Genomic DNA, 23887 nt, shown 5'->3' with positions numbered 1-23887 from the left:
CCCAGTAATGCTTTTCACAGAGTAGAACTTTCCTGTAGTATATCAGTCTAATCCCCCCTATTACGATCAATCCAGCACCGAAATACCAGGCAATTCCTCTCTGAACAAGGAACACAGCAACCCCAGACGATCGCTTCGGCCTTCATTGGGCCTCATGAGATGTAGCCATATTCCTCTAAGCACACTGAGCAAGGAGTCCACGTCTGGTTTCCCCTTTTTCCCATAGGGAGACTAAATACACACAGAGAGAAGCACACTCACAGGAACGAACAACCGGCTCAACACCATTGTTAGCCTGTTCTATGGTGATTTACCACCTGGGTGCAGCTTCTTTTAGCCCAGTAATGCTTTTCACAGAGTAGAACTTTCCTGTAGTATACCAGTCTGTTCCCGCCAATTATGGTCAGTCCAGCACCAAAATACCAGGCAATTCCTCTTTGAACAAGGAACACAGCAACCCCGGCAATCGTATCGGCCTTCATTGGGCCTCATCAGTGAGGTGTAGCCATATTCCTCTAAGCACACTGAGCAAGGAGTCCACATCTGGTTGTCCCTTTTTCCCATAGGGAGACTTAATACACACAGAGAGAAGTGCACTCACAGGAACGAACAACTGTCTCAATACTATTGTTAGCCTGTTCTATGGTGATTTACCACCTGGGAGCAGATTCTTTTAGCCCAGTAATGCTTTTCACAGAGTAGAACTTTCTCTGAACAAGGAACACAGCAACCCGAGGATTGTTTCGGCATGTTAATGTGAGTCACAAGGCACCCAAATAAGCAAGTAAACAGGTTAATCACATTTTTGACAAAACATAATAGTAATTATAAATAAATGTTGCTTTAAAGGGACAGTGAAATAAAAATTAAATGGACATTCAGGTGAAAATTGATATGCACACAAATAAGTTACATCTTTGACTAGAAACATATTTACAATATACTATATTAGCAAAAATGCTACTAGTAAAAGTTATCACTGTTTTAGTGTTGGAATTGTTCTCTACACGTGAACCATAGCAAGATATTCTCAGTGCAACTGTATTTTAAATACTATAAGAAAAACTGGGCAGGATGGATCCTCTGAATTGTCCGGAAAACTCTCCTCAGGTGTATATGACAAAACGGTGCAAAAGAGTGTGTTTCACTATGAAATATGCTCTATAAAAGAAACAATCCCCACATAGCGTAATACGGTAAAGAAATATTATTTGACTGGTAGGTGGATAGTTTACACTAACTTGTGGTCTAGCACAGTAAAGTAGTGCAGACCAGGCCAACTAAAACCTCTGAGTTGTCCGGTAAACTCTCCTCCGCAGGCAAATAGAACCAGGTGTGTTGCATGTCTTTCAGCTCACTCTCAGGGTAAAAAATGCAATTACCATTCACAGAATAGTGATTATTTGTGATTTGAAAAAATGCATAAGCCAAAAAACATAATTTATGCTTACCTGATAAATTTATTTCTCTTGTAGTGTGTTCAGTCCACGGGTCATCCATTACTTATGGGATATATTCTCCTTCCCAACAGGAAGTTGCAAGAGGATCACCCAAGCAGAGCTGCTATATAGCTCCTCCCCTCACATGTCATATCCAGTCATTCGACCGAAACAAGACGAGAAAGGAGAAACTATAGGGTGCAGTGGTGACTGGAGCTTTAATTAAAATTTAGAACTGCCTCAAAAAAAAGACAGGGCGGGCCGTGGACTGAACACACTACAAGAGAAATAAATTTATCAGGTAAGCATAAATTATGTTTTCTCTTGTTAAGTGTGTTCAGTCCACGGGTCATCCATTACTTATGGGATACCAATACCAAAGCTAAAGTACACGGATGATGGGAGGGACAAGGCAGGAACATTAAACAGAAGGAACCACTGCCTGTAGAACCTTTCTCCCAAAAACAGCCTCCGAAGAAGCAAAAGTGTCAAATTTGTAAAATTTTGAAAAGGTATGAAGTGAAGACCAAGTTGCAGCCTTGCAAATCTGTTCAACAGAGGCCTCATTCTTAAAGGCCCAGGTGGAAGCCACAGCTCTAGTGGAATGAGCTGTAATTCTTTCAGGAGGCTGCTGTCCAGCAGTCTCATAGGCTAAACGTATTATGCTACGAAGCCAAAAAGAGAGAGAGGTGGCCAAAGCCTTTTGACCTCTCCTCTGTCCAGAATAAATGACAAACAGAGAAGAAGTTTGCCGAAAATCTTTAGTTGCCTGTAAGTAGAACTTCAGGGCACGGACTACGACCAGATTATGCAAAAGACGTTCCTTCTTTGAAGAAGGATTAGGACATAATGATGGAACAACAATCTCTTGATTGATATTCCTGTTAGAAACAACCTTAGGTAAAAACCCAGGTTTAGTACGCAGAACTACCTTGTCTGAATGAAAAATCAGATAAGGAGAATCGCAATGTAAGGCAGATAACTCAGAGACTCTTCGAGCCGAGGAAATAGCCATCAAAAACAGAACTTTCCAAGATAAAAGCTTAATATCAATGGAATGAAGGGGTTCAAACGGAACACCCTGAAGAACTTTAAGAACTAAGTTTAAGCTCCACGGAGGAGCAACAGTTTTAAACACAGGCTTAATCCTAGCCAAAGCCTGACAAAAGGCCTGGACGTCTGGATTCTCTGCCAGACGTTTGTGTAAAAGAATAGACAGAGCAGAAAGCTGTCCTTTTAATGAACTAGCGGATAAACCCTTTTCTAAACCCTCTTGTAGAAAAGCCAATATCCTAGGAATCCTAACCTTACTCCATGAGTAACTCTTGGATTCACACTAATATAAATATTTACGCCATATCTTATGGTAAATTTTTCTGGTAACAGGTTTCCGAGCCTGTATTAATGTATCAATAACCGACTCCGAAAAACCACGCTTTGATAGAATCAAGCGTTCAATCTCCATGCAGTCAGCCTCAGAGAAATTAGGCTTGGATGGTTGAAAGAACCCTGAATTAGAAGGTCCTGCCTCAGAGGCAGAGACCATGGTGGACAGGACGACATGTCAACTAGGTCTGCATACCAGGTCCTGCGTGGCCACGCAGGCGCTATCAGAATCACAGATTCTCTCTCCTGTTTGATCCTGGCAATCAGTCGAGGTAGCAACGGAAAAGGTGGAAATACATAAGCCATGTTGAAAACCCAAGGGGCTGCTAGTGCATCTACCAGCACCGCTCCCGGGTCCCTGGACCTGGATCCGTAACAAGGAAGCTTGGCGTTCTGGCGAGATGCCATGAGATCCAGCTCCGGTTCGCCCCAACGAAGAATCAGTTGAGCAAATACCTCCGGGTGAAGTTCCCACTCCCCCGGATGAAAGGTCTGGCGACTTAGAAAGTCCGCCTCCCAGTTCTCCACGCCTGGGATGTAGATCGCAGACAGGTGGCAAGAGTGAGACTCTGCCCAGCGAATTATCTTCGAGACTTCCAACATCGCTAGGGAACTCCTGGTTCCCCCTTGATGATTGATGTAAGCCACAGTCGTGATGAACCTCAGTGTTGCTAACTGAGGCCAAGCTAGAAGAGCATTGAATATTGCTCTTAATTCCAGAATGTTTATTGGGAGGAGTTTCTCCTCCTGAGTCCACGATCCCTGAGCCTTCAGGGAGTTCCAGACTGCGCCCCAGCCTAGTAGGCTGGCATCTGTTGTTTCAATCGTCCAATCTGGTCTGTGAAAAGTCATTCCTTTGGACAGATGAACCCTTGACAACCACCAGAGAAGAGAGTCTTTGGCCTCCTGGTCCAGATTTAGTAAAGGGGACAGATCTGAGTAATCCCCATTCCACTGACTTAGCATGCATAGTTGCAGCGGTCTGAGATGCAGGCGCGCAAATGGCACTATGTCCATTGCCGCGACCATTAAGCCGATTACTTCCATGCCCTGAGCTACTGATGGGCTTGGAATGGAATGAAGGACACGGCAAGCATTTAGGATTTTTGATAACCTGGACTCCGTCAGGTAAATCTTCATCTCTACAGAATCTATAAGAGTCCCTAGGAAGGGAACCCTTGTGAGTGGTAACAGAGAACTCTTTTCCATGTTTACTTTCCACCCATGCAACCTCAGAAATGCTAGAACTATCTCTGTATGAGACTTTGCATTTTGAAAACTTGACGCTTGTATCAGAATGTCGTCTAGGTACGGAGCCACCGCTATGCCTCGCGGTCTTAGTACCGCCAGAAGCGAGCCCAGAACCTTTGCAAAAATTCTCAGGGCCGTAGCTAACCCGAAGGGAAGAGCTACAAACTGGTAATACCTGTCTAGAAAAGCAAACCTTAGGTACCGATAATGATCTTTGTGAATCGGTATGTGGAGGTAGGCATCCTTTAAGTCCACTGTGGTCACATACTGACCCTCTTGGATCATGGGTAGGATGGTTCGAATAGTTTCCATTTTGAACGATGGAACCCTTAGGAACTTGTTTAAGATCTTTAGGTCTAAGATTGGTCTGAACGTTCCCTCTTTTTTGGGAACCACAAACAGATTTGAGTAAAACCCTTGCCCTTGTTCCGTTCGCAGAACTGGGTGGATCACTCCCATTACTAAGAGGTCTTGTACACATCGTAGAAATGCCTCTCTCTTTATTAGGTTTGTTGATAACCTTGACAGATGAAATCTCCCTTGTGGATTAGAAGTTTTGAAGTCCAGAAGGTATCCCTGAGATATGATCTCCAACGCCCAGGGATCCTGGACATCTCTTGCCCAAGCCTGGGCGAAGAGAGAAAGTCTGCCCCCCACTAGATCCGTTTCCGGATAGGGGGCCCTTTTTTCATGCTGTCTTAGGGGCAGAAGTAGGCTTTCTGGCCTGCTTGCCCTTGTTCCAGGACTGGTTGCCTTTCCAACCCTGTCTGTAACGATTAGCAGTCCCTTCCTGTTTTGGAGCGGAGGAAGTTGATGCTGCTCCTGCCTTGAAATTACGAAAGGCACGAAAATTAGACTGTTTGGCCTTTGATTTGGCCCTGTCCTGAGGAAGGGTGTGACCCTTACCTCCAGTAATGTCAGCAATAATTTCTTTCAAGCCGGGCCCGAATAAGGTTTGCCCTTTGAAAGGAATATTAAGCAATTTAGATTTAGAAGTTACATCTGCTGACCAGGATTTAAGCCTCTGCGCGCCTGGATGGCGAATCCGGAGTTCTTAGCCGTTAGTTTGGTTAAATGCACAACGGCATCCGAAATAAATGCATTAGCTAGCTTAAGGGCTCTAAGCTTGCTCATAATCTCATCCAATGGTGCTGTGCGAATAGCCTCTTCCAGAGACTCAAACCAGAATGCCGCTGCAGCAGTGACGGGTGCAATGCATGCAAGGGGCTGTAATATAAAACCTTGTTGAACAAACATTTTCTTAAGGTAACCTTCTAATTTTTTATCCATTGGATCTGAGAAAGCACAGCTATTCTCCACCGGGATAGTGGTACGCTTGGCTAAAGTAGAAACTGCTCCCTCCACCTTAGGGACCGTCTGCCATAAGTCTCGTGTGGTGGCGTCTATTGGAAACATTTTTCTAAATATCGGAGGAGGGGAAAAGGGCACACCTGGTCTATCCCACTCCTTGCTAATAATCTCTGTAAGCCTTTTAGGTATAGGAAAAATGTCAGTACACACCGGCACTGCATAGTATTTATCTAGCCTACATAATTTCTCTGGGATTGCAACCGTGTCGCAATCATTCAGAGCCGCTAACACCTCCCCTAGCAATACACAGAGGTTCTCAAGCTTAAATTTAAAATTTGAAATTTCTGAATCCGGTCTCCCCGGATCAGATCCGTCACCCACAGAATGAAGCTCTCCGTCGTCATGTTCTGCAAATTGTGACGCAGTATCGGACATGGCTCTCGTATCATCAGCACGCTCTGTCCTTAACCCAGACCTATCGCGCTTGCTTCTTAACTCAGGCAAATTAGATAATACTTCTTTCATAACATTAGCCATATCATGCAAAGTGATTTGTAAGGGCCTTGATGTACTTGGCGCCACAATCTCACGCACCTCCTGAGCGGGAGGCGAAGGTACTGACACGTGAGGAGAGTTAGGCGGCATAACTTCCCCCTCGTTGTCTGGTGATAATTTCTTTACCAGTAAAGACTGACTTTTATTTAAAGTAACATCAATACAATTGGTACACATATTTCTATTGGGCTCCACATTGGCTTTTAAACATAATGAACAAGTAGATACATCTGTATCCGACATGTTTAACAGACTAGCAATGAAGGCTAGCAAGCTTGGAAAAAAATCTTTCAATAAATTTACAAGCAATAGAAAAAAAAAGCTGCAGCGCTTTTAAAAACACAAAAAAACTGACACAGTTGAAATAACAATGAACTAATTAAATTATAGCCAACAAATTTAACAGTAAATGTATGAATTTAGCAGAGGATTGCACCCACTAGCAAACGGATGATTAACCCCTCAATACCCAAAAAAACGGATAATCAATTTCAGATTTAACGCTTTTATCACAGTCAAACACACTGTCACAGGTCTGCTGTGACTGATTACCTCCCTCAAAAATGAATTTTGAAGACCCCTGAGCTCTCTGGAGACGTCCTGGATCAAGGAGGAAGAAGCAGGAAGACTGTGCTAGAATTTTAACTGCGCAACAAGGCGCTAAAAAAAGGCCCCTCCCACTCATATTACAACAGTGGGAGACCTGTTACAACGGTTTCTATGCAGAAATAAACGTTAGCCATATGGAAAAAAATCATGCCCAAAAAGATTTATCACCAAAGTACCTCCCAAAACGAATAACATGCCAGTAAACGTTTTAAAAACAACTTTTCCAGTGTTATGCAAAGTTATCACTAAGCCTGCTACCAGTCGCTTCTACTGCAGTTAAGGCTCATACATTTATTTCAGTATTAACAGTATTTTCTCAGTCAAATTCTAGTCCCTAGAAAATAACTCAACTGCGCATACATTTATCAGCCTGATACCAGTCGCTACTACTGCATTAAAGGCTGTACTTACATCATATGGGCAACAGCAGTGTTTTCTTAGTCAATTCCATTCCTAGAAAATATTATACTGCACATACCTCATTTGCGGTGGACCCCGCATGCTATTCCCTTTTCTGAAGTTACCCCACTCCTCAGAATGTGCAAGAACAGCCAGTGGATCTTAGTTACGTCTGCTAAGATCATAGAAAACGCAGGCAGATTTTCTTCTTCTAAATACTGTCTGAGAGAAAAAACAGCACACTCCAGTGCCATTTTAAAATAATAAACTTTTGATTGAAGAATAATTAATTAAAAAACTCCTATCTCCTCTCACAACCTCCTTTGTTGAGACTTGCAAGAGAATGACTGGGTATGACATGTGAGGGGAGGAGCTATATAGCAGCTCTGCTTGGGTGATCCTCTTGCAACTTCCTGTTGGGAAGGAGAATATATCCCATAAGTAATGGATGACCCGTGGACTGAACACACTTAACAAGAGAAATAGCAAGTAATTTTAAAACTTAAAAACAAGTGTTTATTAAACACATAAATACAGTAACGTGTTTCTCAGTAATGTTACTGTTTCCTCAGCCTGAGGTAAGAAATCCTGGGAAACAGCTCACGGCAGCTGCAAGCTAAAAGAAATGCTTGCCGATAACTGTGATGCGTAAAGGAATGACAACAAATGACAGAAATTCGGGTAGGTCACAGCTTTTTAATCCATGCCGTGGGCCACATATAGATAATATATATATATCAATGCATAGAACCTTTGCATTGAAGGCTACAGAACACTTTTATACAACTGATGATACAGCTACACGGAGCACTCAGCCTATTTATTTACCCTAGCAACACTAAATGGCTGGAAATTGTATATATTGACATGGCCTCTCATTGTGCAACATCAAAGAGCACAACATTACTGAAACATTCTCGCTACCTCTACTGCACTTCTGCATAACTATTATGGCATCCAAAAAGCACACTAAAACGGAAAGCATTAAAGGGACAGTCAACCCAAATTTTCAAATATGTAATTCCTATAAAGTTGCCAACGGTGTTTAGTTTGCACTGTAGCCTAATGTATTAGCCTAAATCGTTTATAAGCATTTCTACTTACTTGTTTCTTCTTTGCAGTTTAAAATGCCCGCCTGCCCCCTCCCATATTTCGTCATCATGATCCTCAGGTTGCTCATTCTCCAGCCCTAAGTCGGATACTTCTCGTAATTCCACGCTCCTGTTTTTTTTGTGCATGCGCATTGCGCCGCTAACAGGTGTGCACGTCTGTCAGTGAGAAGCTGTGTTTAGTGCCGCAGTTTATATGAGCTAGTTCTAGGGTATAACAATGGTGTTATCTGCATGAAAAGGAGTTGGTAATTCATGGTTTCAGTGTATCTATTGTATAAATTCATGTGTCCTAACTTTTATGTAGTCCGGCCCTTGCAAATAAAGTTTTATAGTGGTGATCACCATCATTATAGGAGGCTATTACTGTTGCTTTGTAGTAATAACAGATCACAATCCACTAGCGCAAAGGAGAAAAATGCACAGCTTATTGAGTGAGTGGTACACTTCTTATTGGCTGTTCTATCCACACAAGTTAAATAAAAGCAGTCAGGTGAGCAGCAGTCTGGGGGATCTTGATGCAGCCATTTTAGCGGTAAATTTAAATGTTTTCAGAGGGGAGACGTATGTCTGCTTCAGCATGACAGGAGACTCTGTGCTACATAGAATTCATCTTTAAGGATGAAATGCTATCAGACCTATAGCCACATTGTGTGATCATGCTGAACCCCACTGTTATACAGTATTAAGGTCCCATATAAAATCATGACAGCCACTTCAGAACCTTTTGAATTGGTGCACTCCTGGACTGCAGGAAGTAGGTAGATTCCCGCTATATATAGGTCTGCCATGCAAAGTTACATTTTACTATGGGAGAGAGTGGTTTGTGCATTATTATAGTATCAAGCTCACCCTATATGTGGGATTTACTCAGTTTAAAGGGACAGTCAACCCAAATTGACACTGTGACACTGCCCTGATTGAAACATGCCCTGACACTGCCCTGATATGGTATATTAATGCCACACTGAGGTGCCGAACTAAACTAACTTGTTAAATATTTAACTGCTCTGCCGAGTACACTAACAGCTCTAGTATCTAGCAGCGTAACATAACTCATTATTGCCTAGAGTTGAATGGCGTTGAGTGCGGTATAACTCCGCTATCTGGCTTTGATCTAATTGTTGCCAATAAACAGTGCAGTACTTATTGCTACTATATAGCTACAACCTTGAACTGAGTAGTTGAATTAGGTATTATACCTGCACTTAATAGTGGTGCGTCTCATATATATATATATATATATATATATATATATATATATATATATATATATATATAATCAGCATACTGTGCTTAATAGTAGTAAAGATATATAGAAAACCTTGTTTGGCAATGGACAGTTGCTGCTATTAAGACTGAGATTAAAGTTACAGCAGTGTTGAAATATGGAAGACTGAGCAGTAGTGCTATATGAGACGCACCACTATTAAGTGCAGGTATAATACCTAATTCAACTACTCCGTTCAAGGTTGTAGCTATATAGTAGCAATAAGTACTGCATTGTTTATTGGCAACAATTAGATCAAAGCCAGATAGCGGAGTTATACCGCACTCAACGCCATTCAACTCTAGGCAATAATGAGTTATGTTACGCTGCTAGATACTAGAGCTGTTAGTGTACTCGGCAGAGCAGTTAAATATTTAACAAGTAAGTTTAGTTCGGCACCTCAGTGTGGCATTAATATACCATATCAGGGCAGTGTCAGGGCATGTTCCAATCAGGGCAGTGTCACAGTGTCAATTTGGGTTGACTGTCCCTTTAAACTGAGTAAATCCCACATATAGGGTGAGCTTGATACTATAATAATGCACAAACCACTCTCTCCCATAGTAAAATGTAACTTTGCATGGCAGACCTATATATAGCGGGAATTTACCTACTTCCTGCAGTCCAGGAGTGCACCAATTCAAAAGGTTCTGAAGTGGCTGTCATGATTTTATATGGGACCTTAATACTGTATAACAGTGGGGTTCAGCATGATCACACAATGTGGCTATAGGTCTGATAGCATTTCATCCTTAAAGATGAATTCTATGTAGCACAGAGTCTCCTGTCATGCTGAAGCAGACGTACGTCTCCCCTCTGAAAACATTTCAATTTACCGCTAAAATGGCTGCATCAAGATCCCCCAGACTGCTGCTCACCTGACTGCTTTTATTTAACTTGTGTGGATAGAACAGCCAATAAGAAGTGTACCACTCACTCAATAAGCTGTGCATTTTTCTCCTTTGCGCTAGTGGATTGTGATCTGTTATTACTACAAAGCAACAGTAATAGCCTCCTATAATGATGGTGATCACCACTATAAAACTTTATTTGCAAGGCCCGGACTACATAAAAGTTAGGACACATGAATTTATACAAAAGATACACTGAAACCATGAATTACCAACTCCTTTTCATGCAGATAACACCATTGTTATACCCTAGAACTAGCTCATATAAACTGCGGCACTAAACACAGCTTCTCACTGACAGACGTGCACACCTGTTAGCGGCGCAATGCGCATGCACAAAAAAAAAACAGGAGCGTGGAATTACGAGAAGTATCCGACTTAGGGCTGGAGAATGAGCAACCTGAGGATCATGATGACGAAATATGGGAGGGGGCAGGCAGGCATTTTAAACTGCAAAGAAGAAACAAGTAAGTAGATATGCTTATAAACGATTTAGGCTAATACATTAGGCTACAGTGCAAACTAAACACCGTTAGCAACTTTATAGGAATTACATATTTGAAAATTTGGGTTGACTGTCCCTTTAACAAAGGCCTAAACCAAAATGGAGGGAAACGAAATGCTTTCTTTTAAGCTTGTGATACAACACTTCAGGCGGACACTGAACTTTCAACATTAGACACAGAGGAACTTCCACTACCGTTCCACCCTTCGACCTCTGGGGCTGAAACCCCTATCACAAAGGCAGACCTCCTTACTCTACCATCTAAGGCAGACCTCTCATCCTTTATGGCACATGTTAGCCAGCTTATTAAGGAAGGTTTGGCAGAAGTAAAAAAATATATTAATGACCTAGGCCACAGAGTCTTCCAACTTGAAGACCAGACAGAAGAAATTTCTAAATCCTCAGACTCAATGGACATAGCAATACAACATCAGAATACTACAATAATACAGCTCCAAGCTCAAGTAGAGGACCTAGACAACAAGGGCTCCCTTTAGAACCTCAGGATTAGGGGAATCCCAGAAACCATGTTAACCTCACAGCTCAAATCACACCGACAAAAATTGTTTCAATCCCTTTTAGGTAACACTGATGGAGAAATAATTGACCTAGATATTGTCCATAGGGCATTAAGACCCAAAGCATAAGATTCAGCACCTCCCAGGGATGTCATACTACGATGTTACAAATTTACTGACAGAGAAAAAGTGCCTCAGGCGGCGAGAAAGAAAGTCATGCTTACAATTGAAGGTGCCTCCATCCAGATCTTTGCCGATCTTAGCACTATAACAATAGTGAAACAAAAAGAAGCTTGCTACCTAACGCTTTATCTTGCAGATCTAGGAATCCCCTACAGGTGGGGATTTCCGTTCTCCATTAAAGGGCCAGTCAACACAAAAATTTTGTTTTTTTTTAAAAAAAAGGTAGATAATCCCTTTATTACCAATTCCCCAGTTTTTCATATCCAATACAGTTATAATAATACACTTTTTACCTCTGTGATTACCTTGTATCTTAGCCTCTGCAAACTGCCCCCTTTTTTCAGTTATTTTGACAGACTTGCATTTTAGCCAATCAGTGCTCACTCCAGGGTAACTTCACGTGCATGAGCTTAATGTTATCTATATGAAACACATGAACTAACACCCTCTAGTGGTGAAAAACTATCAAAATGCTTTCAGATTAGAGGCGGCCTTCAAGGTCTAAGAAATTAGCATATGAACCTCCAAGGTTTAGCTTTCAACTAAGAATACCAAAAGAACAAAGCAAAATCGGTGATAAAAGAAAATTGGAAAGTTGTTTAAAGGATTACTATCTTTTACTATTTTTATTATAAACAAACCCCATATAACATGTTATAAGCATAAACTAAAACATACTGACCTATAAATGTTGTAAAACGAAGAAGCATAACGGTAGAAAAATCATATTTAGTTTTCGGTGATTACGTCACGATATCCAGCCCACAAATGTCGGCACTACGTGTTAGGATACAGTAACCAATCATATTGCATGTTTATGCATCTCATTAAGAGACTAATTTGTCCTACTGCGCATAAAATCAGCTAAATATCGCATGCGCATTTTAAACTAGTGAATCCGAAGTTACCCACAGATAGGAATCACGCTTGCGCATTACAAGGAGTGACGGTTTCGGTGACGTTGCGCAATCTTGCGCATGCGCAGAGCTTATTAGAGGCGCCATATTCAAACCGCGGTTGTCAGCCCGGATTGCACAGGAGTTAAGGATACCCACGGAGTGGGTTTGGAAAGCAATAAATAATTGAAGAAAGAAATCGGCAAAACGGTAACAATCTCATTATGAGATTATATTGAGAAAATGTTTGATTAGGGTAGTTAATTCGTTACAAGCTTAGATATTTTTTGCTTACAGTGTCCCTTTAAAATGACATGCCCTATCTGAATCATGAAAGAAACAATTGGACTTGACTGTCCCTTTAAAGTGATAAAAGGAAACAAAACAACAATTTACAAAGAACAAGAAGGCCTGGAACAGTTCTGCAAAATGATGAACATTCCTCAACCATCAATACCCTCATTAGCGGATCAACCGGATGACAATCAGGCACAATGAAAAAGCATCCCAAACTTCAGCAAGCAGAATGGTCCACAGTTGCAAGGAAGCAGAAACATCCACCTACTCCTCCCAAGACCACACCAAACAACACCACATATCCCACCTGAGATCACATGTTTACCCATGTGACATTATCTTTAATAGCCCCTAGAACCACCAGGCATCTTAGGGTATATGAAAAAATCCTGATAGCCAACAATACCCCGACGCCAAGAAATATTGAATTTCCTTATTGCCACAACCCGGGACCCCACAGGAAAGCAGTAAACATTGCCCAATGTGCCCCTTCTTACTTTTTTTTACTAACATAGAGATGTATCAACAATTAATTTGTCAAGATACTAAAGTTGATGAATCCTATACTTTTATGTTATATTACAAAGTTCTATTGTGCTTTCATCTTTTAGTTAATTTGTTCTTTTTACTCGCTCACTATAGGGCCCATAGACCGACATCTACCTGGTACAATTCTGGCTGTATCACACTTTCTCAACACTATCTTCCTTTCATCTATTGGGAGGGGGCATCTGGGACCAATGAGATGCATCACAGAAGGGTAACGCATCTCAATACACATTTAATTTTACTCATATACACTACACATGGTTAACCCAATTCTGAACATAGCATCCCAAAATGTCAAGGGCCTCAATTCACCACCCAAAAGCTTGATAGCACTGAGATGGTTCGCTAAACTTAGAGACGCCATAATATTTTTACAGGAAACGCACTTCCTAAAAACAGCAAAACCCAAATTCACATCTAGAGAATTCCCACTAGGCTTCTTTAACTGCAACAATGTTAAAAATAATGGGGTTGGAACACTTATTCACAAAAATGTACCCTTCCAATTACTCAAGTAGCAGATATAGAGGGTAGGATCTTAATACTCAAACGGTTTATTATTTCATAGACCCTTCACGTTGGTCAATGTATATGCCCCAAAAAAACAGAGAGCCAAATTCTTCAAACGCCTCCCCTCCCTCTTATTGGAATCAAGCAAGGGGACCTTAATCTTAGGAGAGACAAACATTACATTAGACCCAACTTTAGACTCATCATCAAATAACACGCAACATCAAGTCAAACCCCCTAATGCTGTCTACACATGTATGACACAACTATGCCTATGCCCTTGGTGCATCCAACATCCGCTCCAACGAAACTACACTTTCTACTTCCACCCCTGGCCCTTATACACACAAATAGACTACCTATTAGTTGACCAAAACACCCTATCCTTACTAAAAGTTTCAGATATCCAACCTATTGCGTGGTCAGATCACTCCATGACCACTATACAATTAGAATGGCCAGAAATGCCAAAACAACCCATTCATATGGAGACTTGACGAGTCCCTACTACACTACCCTTTAACTCTTATGAAGCTCACTGACTCATTAACAGGGTATTTCCAAATAAATACCACTCCGGACACCTCCCCCAGCAACATTTGGTAAGCCCACAAGGCAGTAATAAGGGGAGAATGCATTAAACACAAAGCCTTTCTTAAGAAAACTTACAACTCAACTGTCAACCTTTTAGCTACATGCTTACATCATCTAGAACTCCAACACAAAAATACCTTTACAGAGAGCACTATTCTCCAACAATTGACCGCGGTTAGAAAAGACCTTAGTGAGATACTAACTAAAGATGCACCACGTAAAGAGTTATATTTGAAAAAGACATACTTGTATGAAGGAAACCGTACTGGCCCACTACTTGCCAAAACATTGAAGGCACAGTCACTCAAATCACACATTCATAAACTCACTACAGTTGAGGTCCTAGACATTTGTGATCGCGTAGGAATAGTTAATAATTTAGGGGATTTTTATTCACATCTCTATAACCTAGGCTCAGACACATCTACAAAACATCTTTAACTCATGACTCAATATATAAAGGATGCCAACCTCTTCGAATTACTACCATCCAAGATAGCTGACCTAGAAAACCCACAAACCCTCACCAAGATACTGTTGGCCATCTCATATCTTCCAGCAGGGAAAAGTCCAGGCCCTGATGGTTTCAAAAATGCATACTATAAAACTTTCAAGAACATACTAGCACCTCATCTTTTAAAACTATTTCATACAATAGATGATGTCCAACCTCTCCCACATGCCACGCTGACAGCACACATCTCCGTAATTCTCAAACCCAATAAACCACCAACTGGCACAGGCAGCTACCAAACTAGCTTATCCAAGCAAAATAATTCTGTACTTAAAGAGATAGTCCACACAGTTCAGGTTGGCTTTGTTCCACATCAGGAAGCGAGGGATAACACCATAAGGGTCTTGACCAGGATGTCTTTTGCTCAATATACTAATGCCCCATCAGTGCTCCTCGCAACAGACATGGAGAAAGCATTTGACAGGTTAAATTGGCATTTCCTTCTGGAGACACTACAAACCTTTGGTTTTGGCCCCAAAATGACCATGCAAATATTTAACCTCTACATACACTCCAATGCCAAGATCAAGGCAATTGGCATGCTATCCATCCCATTTGACATCAGAAATGGCACAAGACAGGGATGTCCCTTATCACCCATCATCTTGGCATCACATATCCAGCAAAAACAAAAAATAGAAGGCATCAAAGTAGGCCCACATAACTTCAAAATACCTATGTATGTAGACAACATACTTTTTACTGTCTTCCCCACTACAATTCATACCAGCCATCCTTAACGAATTAGACACGTTTGGAAAATTCTTTAATTTCCTCATAAACGCACAAAAATCTGACATTTTAAACATACATTTAACTCGAGCCCAATTCCAATCTCTGAGAACTACATGCACACTCAAATTACAAACAGAGACCCTGAACTATCTGGACATCAAGCTTACCCCTAAACAATCCTCATTATTTGAAAAAAAATTACCTTAATCTCTTACACAACAAGAGTTACTGTCATGGTCCACAAAACCAATTTCCTGGTGGGGATGTATACAATCTGTAAAAATTACTACTCTACCTAGAATTTTATTCCTTCTTCAGACACTTCCCATACTTTTACCCACATGATACATTAAACAACTTCAGAACCTCCTCAACTCCTTTATATGGGGTAAAAGCAGACCTATAATCTGTAGAGACACTATTTTCAGACCACCAACGTATGGAGGATTAGGTTTTTCATGTCTAAAAGACTACAATGAAGCAATTATCCTTCAATGAATACTAGACTAGCAAAACGCCAGTGAGTTTAAATCTTGGGTATCAATAGACTAACATTCTACAAGTACCCAGGGTGGCAGTGTTATACTGGGTTTCCAATGAGCTTACTAGACACACTTACAAATACATAAACAACTTTTTGACACCTGGTACACCATTACACTACACAATAGGTACATTTCAACCATGAGATCCCCACTATTTCCAATACCCCCGAATGCTGAACTTTTGGGAGGTTTGGATGGGCAAGGGTTGATTTATTAAAGCCCTACGGCTGCAAATTCTCATAAGAACTTGCTTGCCATATTTATCAGGCAGCGGTCACCTGACCGCCGCTTCCCTAACCTATTCGCCACCTCTAAGGTGGCGTAAATTCAATCTCCTCAGTCGAGTCCGACCGAGGAGTTTGACAGCTCCTGCCTGTGCGTGATTGGCTGTGCGCGGGCAGGGGGCGGGATTGCATGTGAGCGCAAAATTGCGCTCGTGTGCAATGGCGAATACCTGCGGGTAATTTCGCCCCGCCACAGGCGAGCTGAGGCGTACAGGGGCGCGTATATGCTCCCCTGTACGCCTCAGCGTTAATAAGTCTAGCCCTAATAGCAGCGAAATAATAAAATAAAGCGGTGAACAGAAAAGTGCAATACTATACGGCTCAGCTGATTTGATCACCTAGTAACTCTGCAGCAGGAAACTTCTTAATTAAGCCTTTGCTGCCACGCAAGAGGTGTTACATAGCAAATGTTACATAGCAAATGCTTTTGCAACCATCTATGGCAACCAAAGTGTTAATTTCAGCTCGTGTCACAACCTTTAGATAGTATCAACTGCTGCATGCGCCTCTTTATCATCACATGCGCAATAAAACAGCAGAAAGAATTCCCGGTGGTTCCTTCCTATTAATTATACGCCTTCCTAATGTTTTAAAAATGTCACGTATGTCTCCGTCTCGAGGCTTTTGAACCACTAAGTGCTTTACATTTTCCTATATATAAACCCTATTACAATGTTTTTATAAAATCAGAATCTTTATATTAGCAGGGCACGGCGACGTTACCAAACAATTGGACAACGACCCGTCCCACACTGCGGTGTAGTAAGGTGTAGTAAAGCTCACCTCGCTAGTGACACTGGTTCCTACCAGGAGTGGGTTATTCAAGTTACTTCGGTCATATGTTCCTGATTCAATTGTCTGCTTCGTTTACTTTGAACATAATTATTTTAAATGTAACCATACTACTGGTGTAAAATAGCTTATTTTCTATACTCCCTAATAAGTTGGCTCACAGCGCCGCCATGTTGTATGAATTGCGCGTTCTCAGTGATGCGCTTCCTCTTTCGCGTGTTCACGGATAGTAGTGAGTGAGGGGTCTCTGGGCTGTTAGTAGCAACCTGTCCTAGTCACGTACGTGCAGAATGTGAGAAGGTTACTTATCTGTGTCTTTCTGATCATGTGTAATGTACTGCAGTAGTAAGCATAGAAAACATTGATAATGCACTTCTGTCTTATTCCTTCAAAGTATGACATATTTCGGTTAAAGTGTTTGCTAAGTTGGGAATAGTTTAGAAACGGGGAGCGACATAGCGATGCTACTGTACTGTATATGTTGGTTATATATTATAGTAACCAGCAATGTCAAACATTTTATTTTGAATAAGTGAATACTTATGTGAATGGAAACTTTATAAGCATTGTATAAAGGAGCACAAGTTTCAATCAGATTATGCCTGAGGAAACTGCGCATCATTTTTTTTTTAAAGCTTGCAACTTGCTTTTTAAATAATTGTTGTTTTTATACAATTAAACACCGAGATTACGAGTTTTGCGGTAACGGGGTGTGTTGCTAACGAGCCTTTTTTTTTAACGCTCCCTTAAGACAACGCTGGTATTACAGGTTTTTTTAAACCCGGCGTTAACCGCAAAAAGGTGAGCGTAGAGCAAAATTTAGTTCCTCACCTCAATACCAGCGTTGCTTACGGTAGCGGTAAGCTGGCTAAACGTGCTCGTGCATGATTTCCCCATAGGAAACAATGGGGCTGAGCCGGCTGAAAAAAAACCTAACACCTGCAAAAAAAGCAGCGTTCAGCTCCTAACGCAGCCCCATTGATTCCTATGGGGAAATTAATTTTATGTCTACACCTAACACCCTAACATGAACCCCAAGTCTAAACACCCCTAATATTACACTTATTAACCCCTAATCTGCCGTCCCCGACATAGTCGCCAACTACATTATAATTATTAACCCCTATTCTGCCGCTCCGGACACCGCCGCCACCTACATTATTCCTATGAACCCCTAATCTACTGCCCCCATCGCCGAACCCTACATTATATTTATTAACCCCTAATCTGCCCCCCCCAATGTCGCCGCAACCAACCTACACTTATTAACCCCTAATCTGCCGCCGCCAACAACGTTACCCGCCACTATAATAAAGTTATTAACCCCTAAACCTAAGTCTAACCCTAACCCCCCTAACTTAAATATAATTTAAACAAATCTAAATAAAATAACTACAATTAAATAAATTATTCCTATTTAAAAATAAATACCTGTAAAATAAACCATAAGATAGCTACAATATAACTAATAGTTAAATTTTAGCTAGCTTAGGGTTTTTATATTTATTATACAGGCAACTTTGTATTTATTTTAACTAGGTAGAATAGTTATTAAATAGTTATTAACTATTTAATAACTACCTAGCTAAAATAAATACAATTTTACCTGTAAAATAAATCCTAACCTAAATTACAATTACACCTAACACTACACTATCATTAAATTAATTACCTAAACTACCTACAATTAATTACAATTAAATTAAATAAACTAAAGTGCGAAAAACAACAAACACTAAATTACAGAAAATAAAAACTTGGACTTCGTTTGAAGAGGATGCTCTGCGTCAGCTGGATAGAAGATGGACCCGCTCCGCTCCAGATGGATGAAGATAGAAGATGCCGTCTGGATGAAGACTTCTGCCACTTGGAGGACCTCTTCTGCCCGGATCAGATGAAGACGTCTGCCCCTCTGGAGGTCCACTTGTGCCCGGCTGGGTGAAGACGGCTCAAGGTAGGGTGATCTTCAAGGGGATAGTGTTAGGTTTTATTAAGGGGGGATTGGGTGGGTTTTAGAGTAGGGTTGGGTGTGTGTGTGGTGGGTTTTAATTTGGGGGGGGTATTGTATTTTTTTTAAAGGTAAAAGAGCTGATTACTTTGGGGCAATGCCCCGCAAAAGGCCCTTTTAAGGGCTATTTGTAATTTAGTATAGGGGAGGGATTTTTATCATTTTGGGGGGCTTTTTTTATTATATTAGGGGGATTAGAGTAGGTGTAATTCATTTTAAAAAATTGTAATTATTTTTTTATTTTCTGTAATTTAGTGTTTGTTGTTTTTCGTTCTTTAGTTTATTTAATTAAATTATAATTAATTGTAGGTAGTTTAGGTAATTAATTTAATGATAGTGTAGTGTTAGGTGTAATTGTAATTTAGGTTAGGATTTATTTTACAGGTACTTTTGTATTTATTTTAACTAGGTAGTTATTAAATAGTTAATAACTATTTAATAACTATTCTACCTAGTTAAAATAAATACAAAGTTGCCTGTAAAATAAATATAAACCCTAAGCTAGCTACAATGTAACTATTAGTTATATTGTAGCTATCTTATGGTTTATTTTACAGGTAAGTATTTATTTTTAAATAGGATTAATTTATTTAATAGTAGTAATTTTATTTAGATTATTTTAAATTATATTTAAGTTAGGGGGGTTAGGTTTAGACTTAGGTTTAGGGGTTAATACCTTTAATATAGAAGCGGCGACGTTTGGGGTGGCAGTTTAGGGGTTAATAAATGTAGGTAGGTGTCGGCGATGTTAGGGACGGCAGATTAGGGGTTAATAAAATTTAACTAGTGTTTGCGAGGCGGGAGTGCGGCGGTTTAGGGGTTAATATATTTATTAAAGTGGCGGCGATGTCCGGTCGGCAGATTAGGGGTTACACTTTTAATTTAAGTGTTTCCGATGTGGGGGGGGGGGGCTCGGTTTAGGGGTTAATAGGTAGTTTGTGGGTGTTAGTGTACTTTGTAGCACTTAAGTTAAGAGTTTTATGTTACGGCGTTAGCCCATAAAACTCTTAACTACTGACTTTTAAATGCGGTACCAGTCTTGACAGGAGAGGGTGTACCGCTCACTTCTTCCAAGACTCGTAATACCGGCGTTATGCAAGTCCCATTGAAAAGATAGGATACGCAATTTACGTAAGGGGATTTGCGGTAAGCTCGAGTCGCGGAAGAAAAGTGAGCGGTACACCCTCTCCTGCTAGACTCGTAATACCAACGGGCGTTAAAAAGCAGCGTTGGGACCTCTCAACGCTGCTTTTTAAGGCTAACGCAAGACTCGTAATCTAGCCGTAAGAATTTGTATTTTTATACAATTGGAACAAATCCTTTTTGAAGCTCCTTACAGTGTATCTCAAGTTTTATATTCTTTTCCAACTGACTCCTTATATAGTACAGAGACACTGAAAGATTAAAGGGACAATAAACCCAATTTTTTTCTTTCATGATTTAGAAAGACATTAATGAGGTTAAAAATTACACTTTATTGACATATATGCTAAACCAACGTTACCTTAGGAAAGAATACTGCCAAGGGTATTTTGAGAATGGGTATATTCACCTCCAAACTTCTAAACTTATAGTATACCTTATGGGTCAGTATACACCTAATGATAATCAGACAATATAAAAAGTACGTAGATGCTGGAGTAGGCTATTAAGGATGGGTATAATCACTACCACCACTTAATTCTGTATTCTATAGTCTCACCTATATAGCATCTAAAATTAAAATGAGAAAGTAAGGGCTAGTGGGCCTGGTATGCGTGTATAATATCACTAATAGAACTGAAGGGTATAGGCAATTCGGCAGACTATTAAGGAAAACTCCTCACTTAACACATGTATTCATACATAAATATCAAACAAGCTATGCGCTCGAGGGCGTCCTACCTGCGTACTGCTTTGATTTAACAAAGTCAGCCGATTGCTAGCTTATGTCCCTAAGTTCAAGACAAATCAAACACCAAAACATTCACAGCACTCAAATTCCAAACTCATGTGTATGAACGTAGTCCATCTGTACACCCAAATGTAAACAGCAAATTCTGTCTCTATGTATCTAAGTGGATGCACACAATTAACATCCGTGGTTACAGTGTGTAATTCTTATGTATAATAGACTAAATTATATACAAATTGTTTGCTTTTGTGAAAGCGCAACAATGTGACAAGGAGTTTGTTCAGAGCCTCTATAGCGGTATTGAGAGTAAACAGCTATGTTTGCTATGTGTTAGTGTGTATAGAGCACACTCAATGCCAGGCCACGCCCACCGACGCGTTTCCATCACATGAACGTGACTTCGTCAGGGCATAGGGCCAGCCCAGCGTTAGGTAGAGCTCTTTATTCACAATCGTTGTCATAGCAACGTTAATATTCTTGTTCAGTGTTATGCGGAAGTGTAATACCGCATTGGCCTATTTTGTTATTCATTCACAGGATATTCGGTGAAGCCTGGATTAATACTTAGGTATATTTCAAACCAAAGTATATGTCAAATGAAAAAACGAAAAAACTGTTATGTTGTGATACATGCAATGGATATTTACAGTGTTCTAATTATATACACCAGAAAATACTTATTTTGTTGGCACAATCAAAGTCAATATTTCACAATGCGTGTGACATTAATAGTTCCCTGTGTATGTACTTATATTAAAATGTGGTGGAATTAGAACAACTGAAACGTGGGACATAGCAAATCTGAAATTACTATGTACGATCATGGGTGTTTAAAATATTTATTCACTGGGGTCATTCAGAAAGAGATAGAGAATGTATGGAATTGTTCATGGATATACAGGGAGTGCAGAATTATTAGGCAAGTTGTATTTTTGAGGATTAATTTTATTATTGAACAACAACCATGTTCTCAATGAACCCAAAAAACTCATTAATATCAAAGCTGAACATTTTTGGAAGTAGTTTTTAGTTTGTTTTTAGTTATAGCTATTTTAGGGGGATATCTGTGTGTGCAGGTGACTATTACTGTGCATAATTATTAGGCAACTTAAAGGGACAGTCAAGTCCAAAAAAAACTTTCATTTTTCAAATAGGGCATGTAATTTTAAACAACTTTCGAATTTACTTTTATCAACAATTTTGCTTTGTTCTCTTGGTATTCTAGTTGAAAGCAAACCTAGGAAGGCTCATATGATAATTTCTAAGCCCTTGAAGGACGCCTCTATTTTATTTACTTTTCACAGCAGGGGAGAGCAAGCTCATGTAGGCCATATAGATAGCATTGTGATCACGCCCGTGGCTAGTGGCAGACACTGCACTAATTGGCTAAAATGCAAGTCAATAGATAAGAACTAAAAGTCATGTGATTAGGGGCGGTCAGAAGATGCTTAGATACAAGTTAGTCACAGAAGTAAAAAGTGTATTAATATAACAGTGTTGGTTTTGCAAAACTGGGGAATGGGTAATAAAGGGATTATCTATCTTTTTAAACAACAAAAATTCTGGTGTTGACTGTCCCTTTAACAAAAAACAAATATATACCCATTTCAATTATTTGTTTTTACCAGTGAAACCAATATAACATCTCAACATTCACAAATATACATTTCTGACATTCAAAAACAAAACACAAACAAATCAGTGACCAATATAGCCACCTTTCTTTGCAAGGACACTCAAAAGCCTGCCATCCATGGATTCTGTCAGTGTTTTGATCTGTTCACCATCAACATTGCGTGCAGCAGCAACCACAGCCTCCCAGACACTGTTCAGAGAGGTGTACTGTTTTCCCTCCTTGTAAATCTCACATTTGATGATGGACCACAGGTTCTCAATGGGGTTCAGATCAGGTGAACAAGGAGGCCATGTCATTAGATTTTCTTCTTTTATACCCTTTCTTGCCAGCCACGCTGTGGAGTACGTGGACGCGTGTGATGGAGCATTGTCCTGCATGAAAATCATGTTTTTCTTGAAGGATGCAGACTTCTTCCTGTACCACTGCTTGAAGAAGGTGTCTTCCAGAAACTGGCAGTAGGACTGGGAGTTGAGCTTGACTCCATCCTCAACCTGAAAAGGCCCCACAAGCTCATCTTTGATGATACCAGCCAAAACCAGTACTCCACCTCCACCTTGCTGGCATCTGAGTCGGACTGGAGCTCTCTGCCCTTTACCAATCCAGCCACGGGCCCATCCATCTGGCCCATCAAGACTCACTCTCATTTCATCAGTCCATAAAACCTTAGAAAAATCAGTCTTTAGATATTTCTTGGCCCAGTCTTGACGTTTCAGCTTGTGTGTCTTGTTCAGTGGTGGTCGTCTTTCAGCCTTTCTTACCTTGGCCATGTCTCTGAGTATTGCACACCTTGTGCTTTTGGGCACTCCAGTGATGTTGCAGCTCTGAAATATGGCCAAACTGGTGGCAAGTGGCATCTTGGCAGCTGCACGCTTGACTTTTCTCAGTTCATGGGCAGTTATTTTGCGCCTTGGTTTTTCCACACGCTTCTTGCGACCCTGTTGACTATTTTGAATGAAACGCTTGATTGTTCGATGATCACGCTTCAGAAGCTTTGCAATTTTAAGAGTGCTGCATCCCTCTGCAAGATATCTCACTATTTTTGACTTTTCTGAGCCTGTCAAGTCCTTCTTTTGACCCATTTTGCCAAAGGAAAGGAAGTTGCCTAATAATTATGCACACCTGATATAGGGTGTTGATGTCATTAGACCACACCCCTTCTCATTACAGAGATGCACATCACCTAATAT

At 40.5% G+C, this 23887-nt stretch overlaps 1 protein-coding gene across 1 annotated transcript in view; it reads right to left on the bottom strand.

Moving 5' to 3' along the window:
- SCML2 (Scm polycomb group protein like 2) overlaps nucleotides 1-17323 on the bottom strand; it is a 787256-nt gene extending 769933 nt beyond the window's left edge. Inside the window, exon 1 of the mRNA XM_053707393.1 lies at nucleotides 17154-17323. The gene's annotated coding sequence lies outside the window, so the exon portion shown is untranslated. The remainder of the gene's footprint in view (nucleotides 1-17153) is intronic.
- Between the last annotated feature and the right edge of the window lie 6564 nt (nucleotides 17324-23887).

Source organism: Bombina bombina, chromosome 3, assembly GCF_027579735.1.
Source record: "Bombina bombina isolate aBomBom1 chromosome 3, aBomBom1.pri, whole genome shotgun sequence".
In the NCBI taxonomy this organism is placed as follows: domain Eukaryota; kingdom Metazoa; phylum Chordata; class Amphibia; order Anura; family Bombinatoridae; genus Bombina; species Bombina bombina.
Note: the sequence above shows the minus strand (reverse complement) of the source record. Positions and strands in the feature narration are given on the sequence as shown.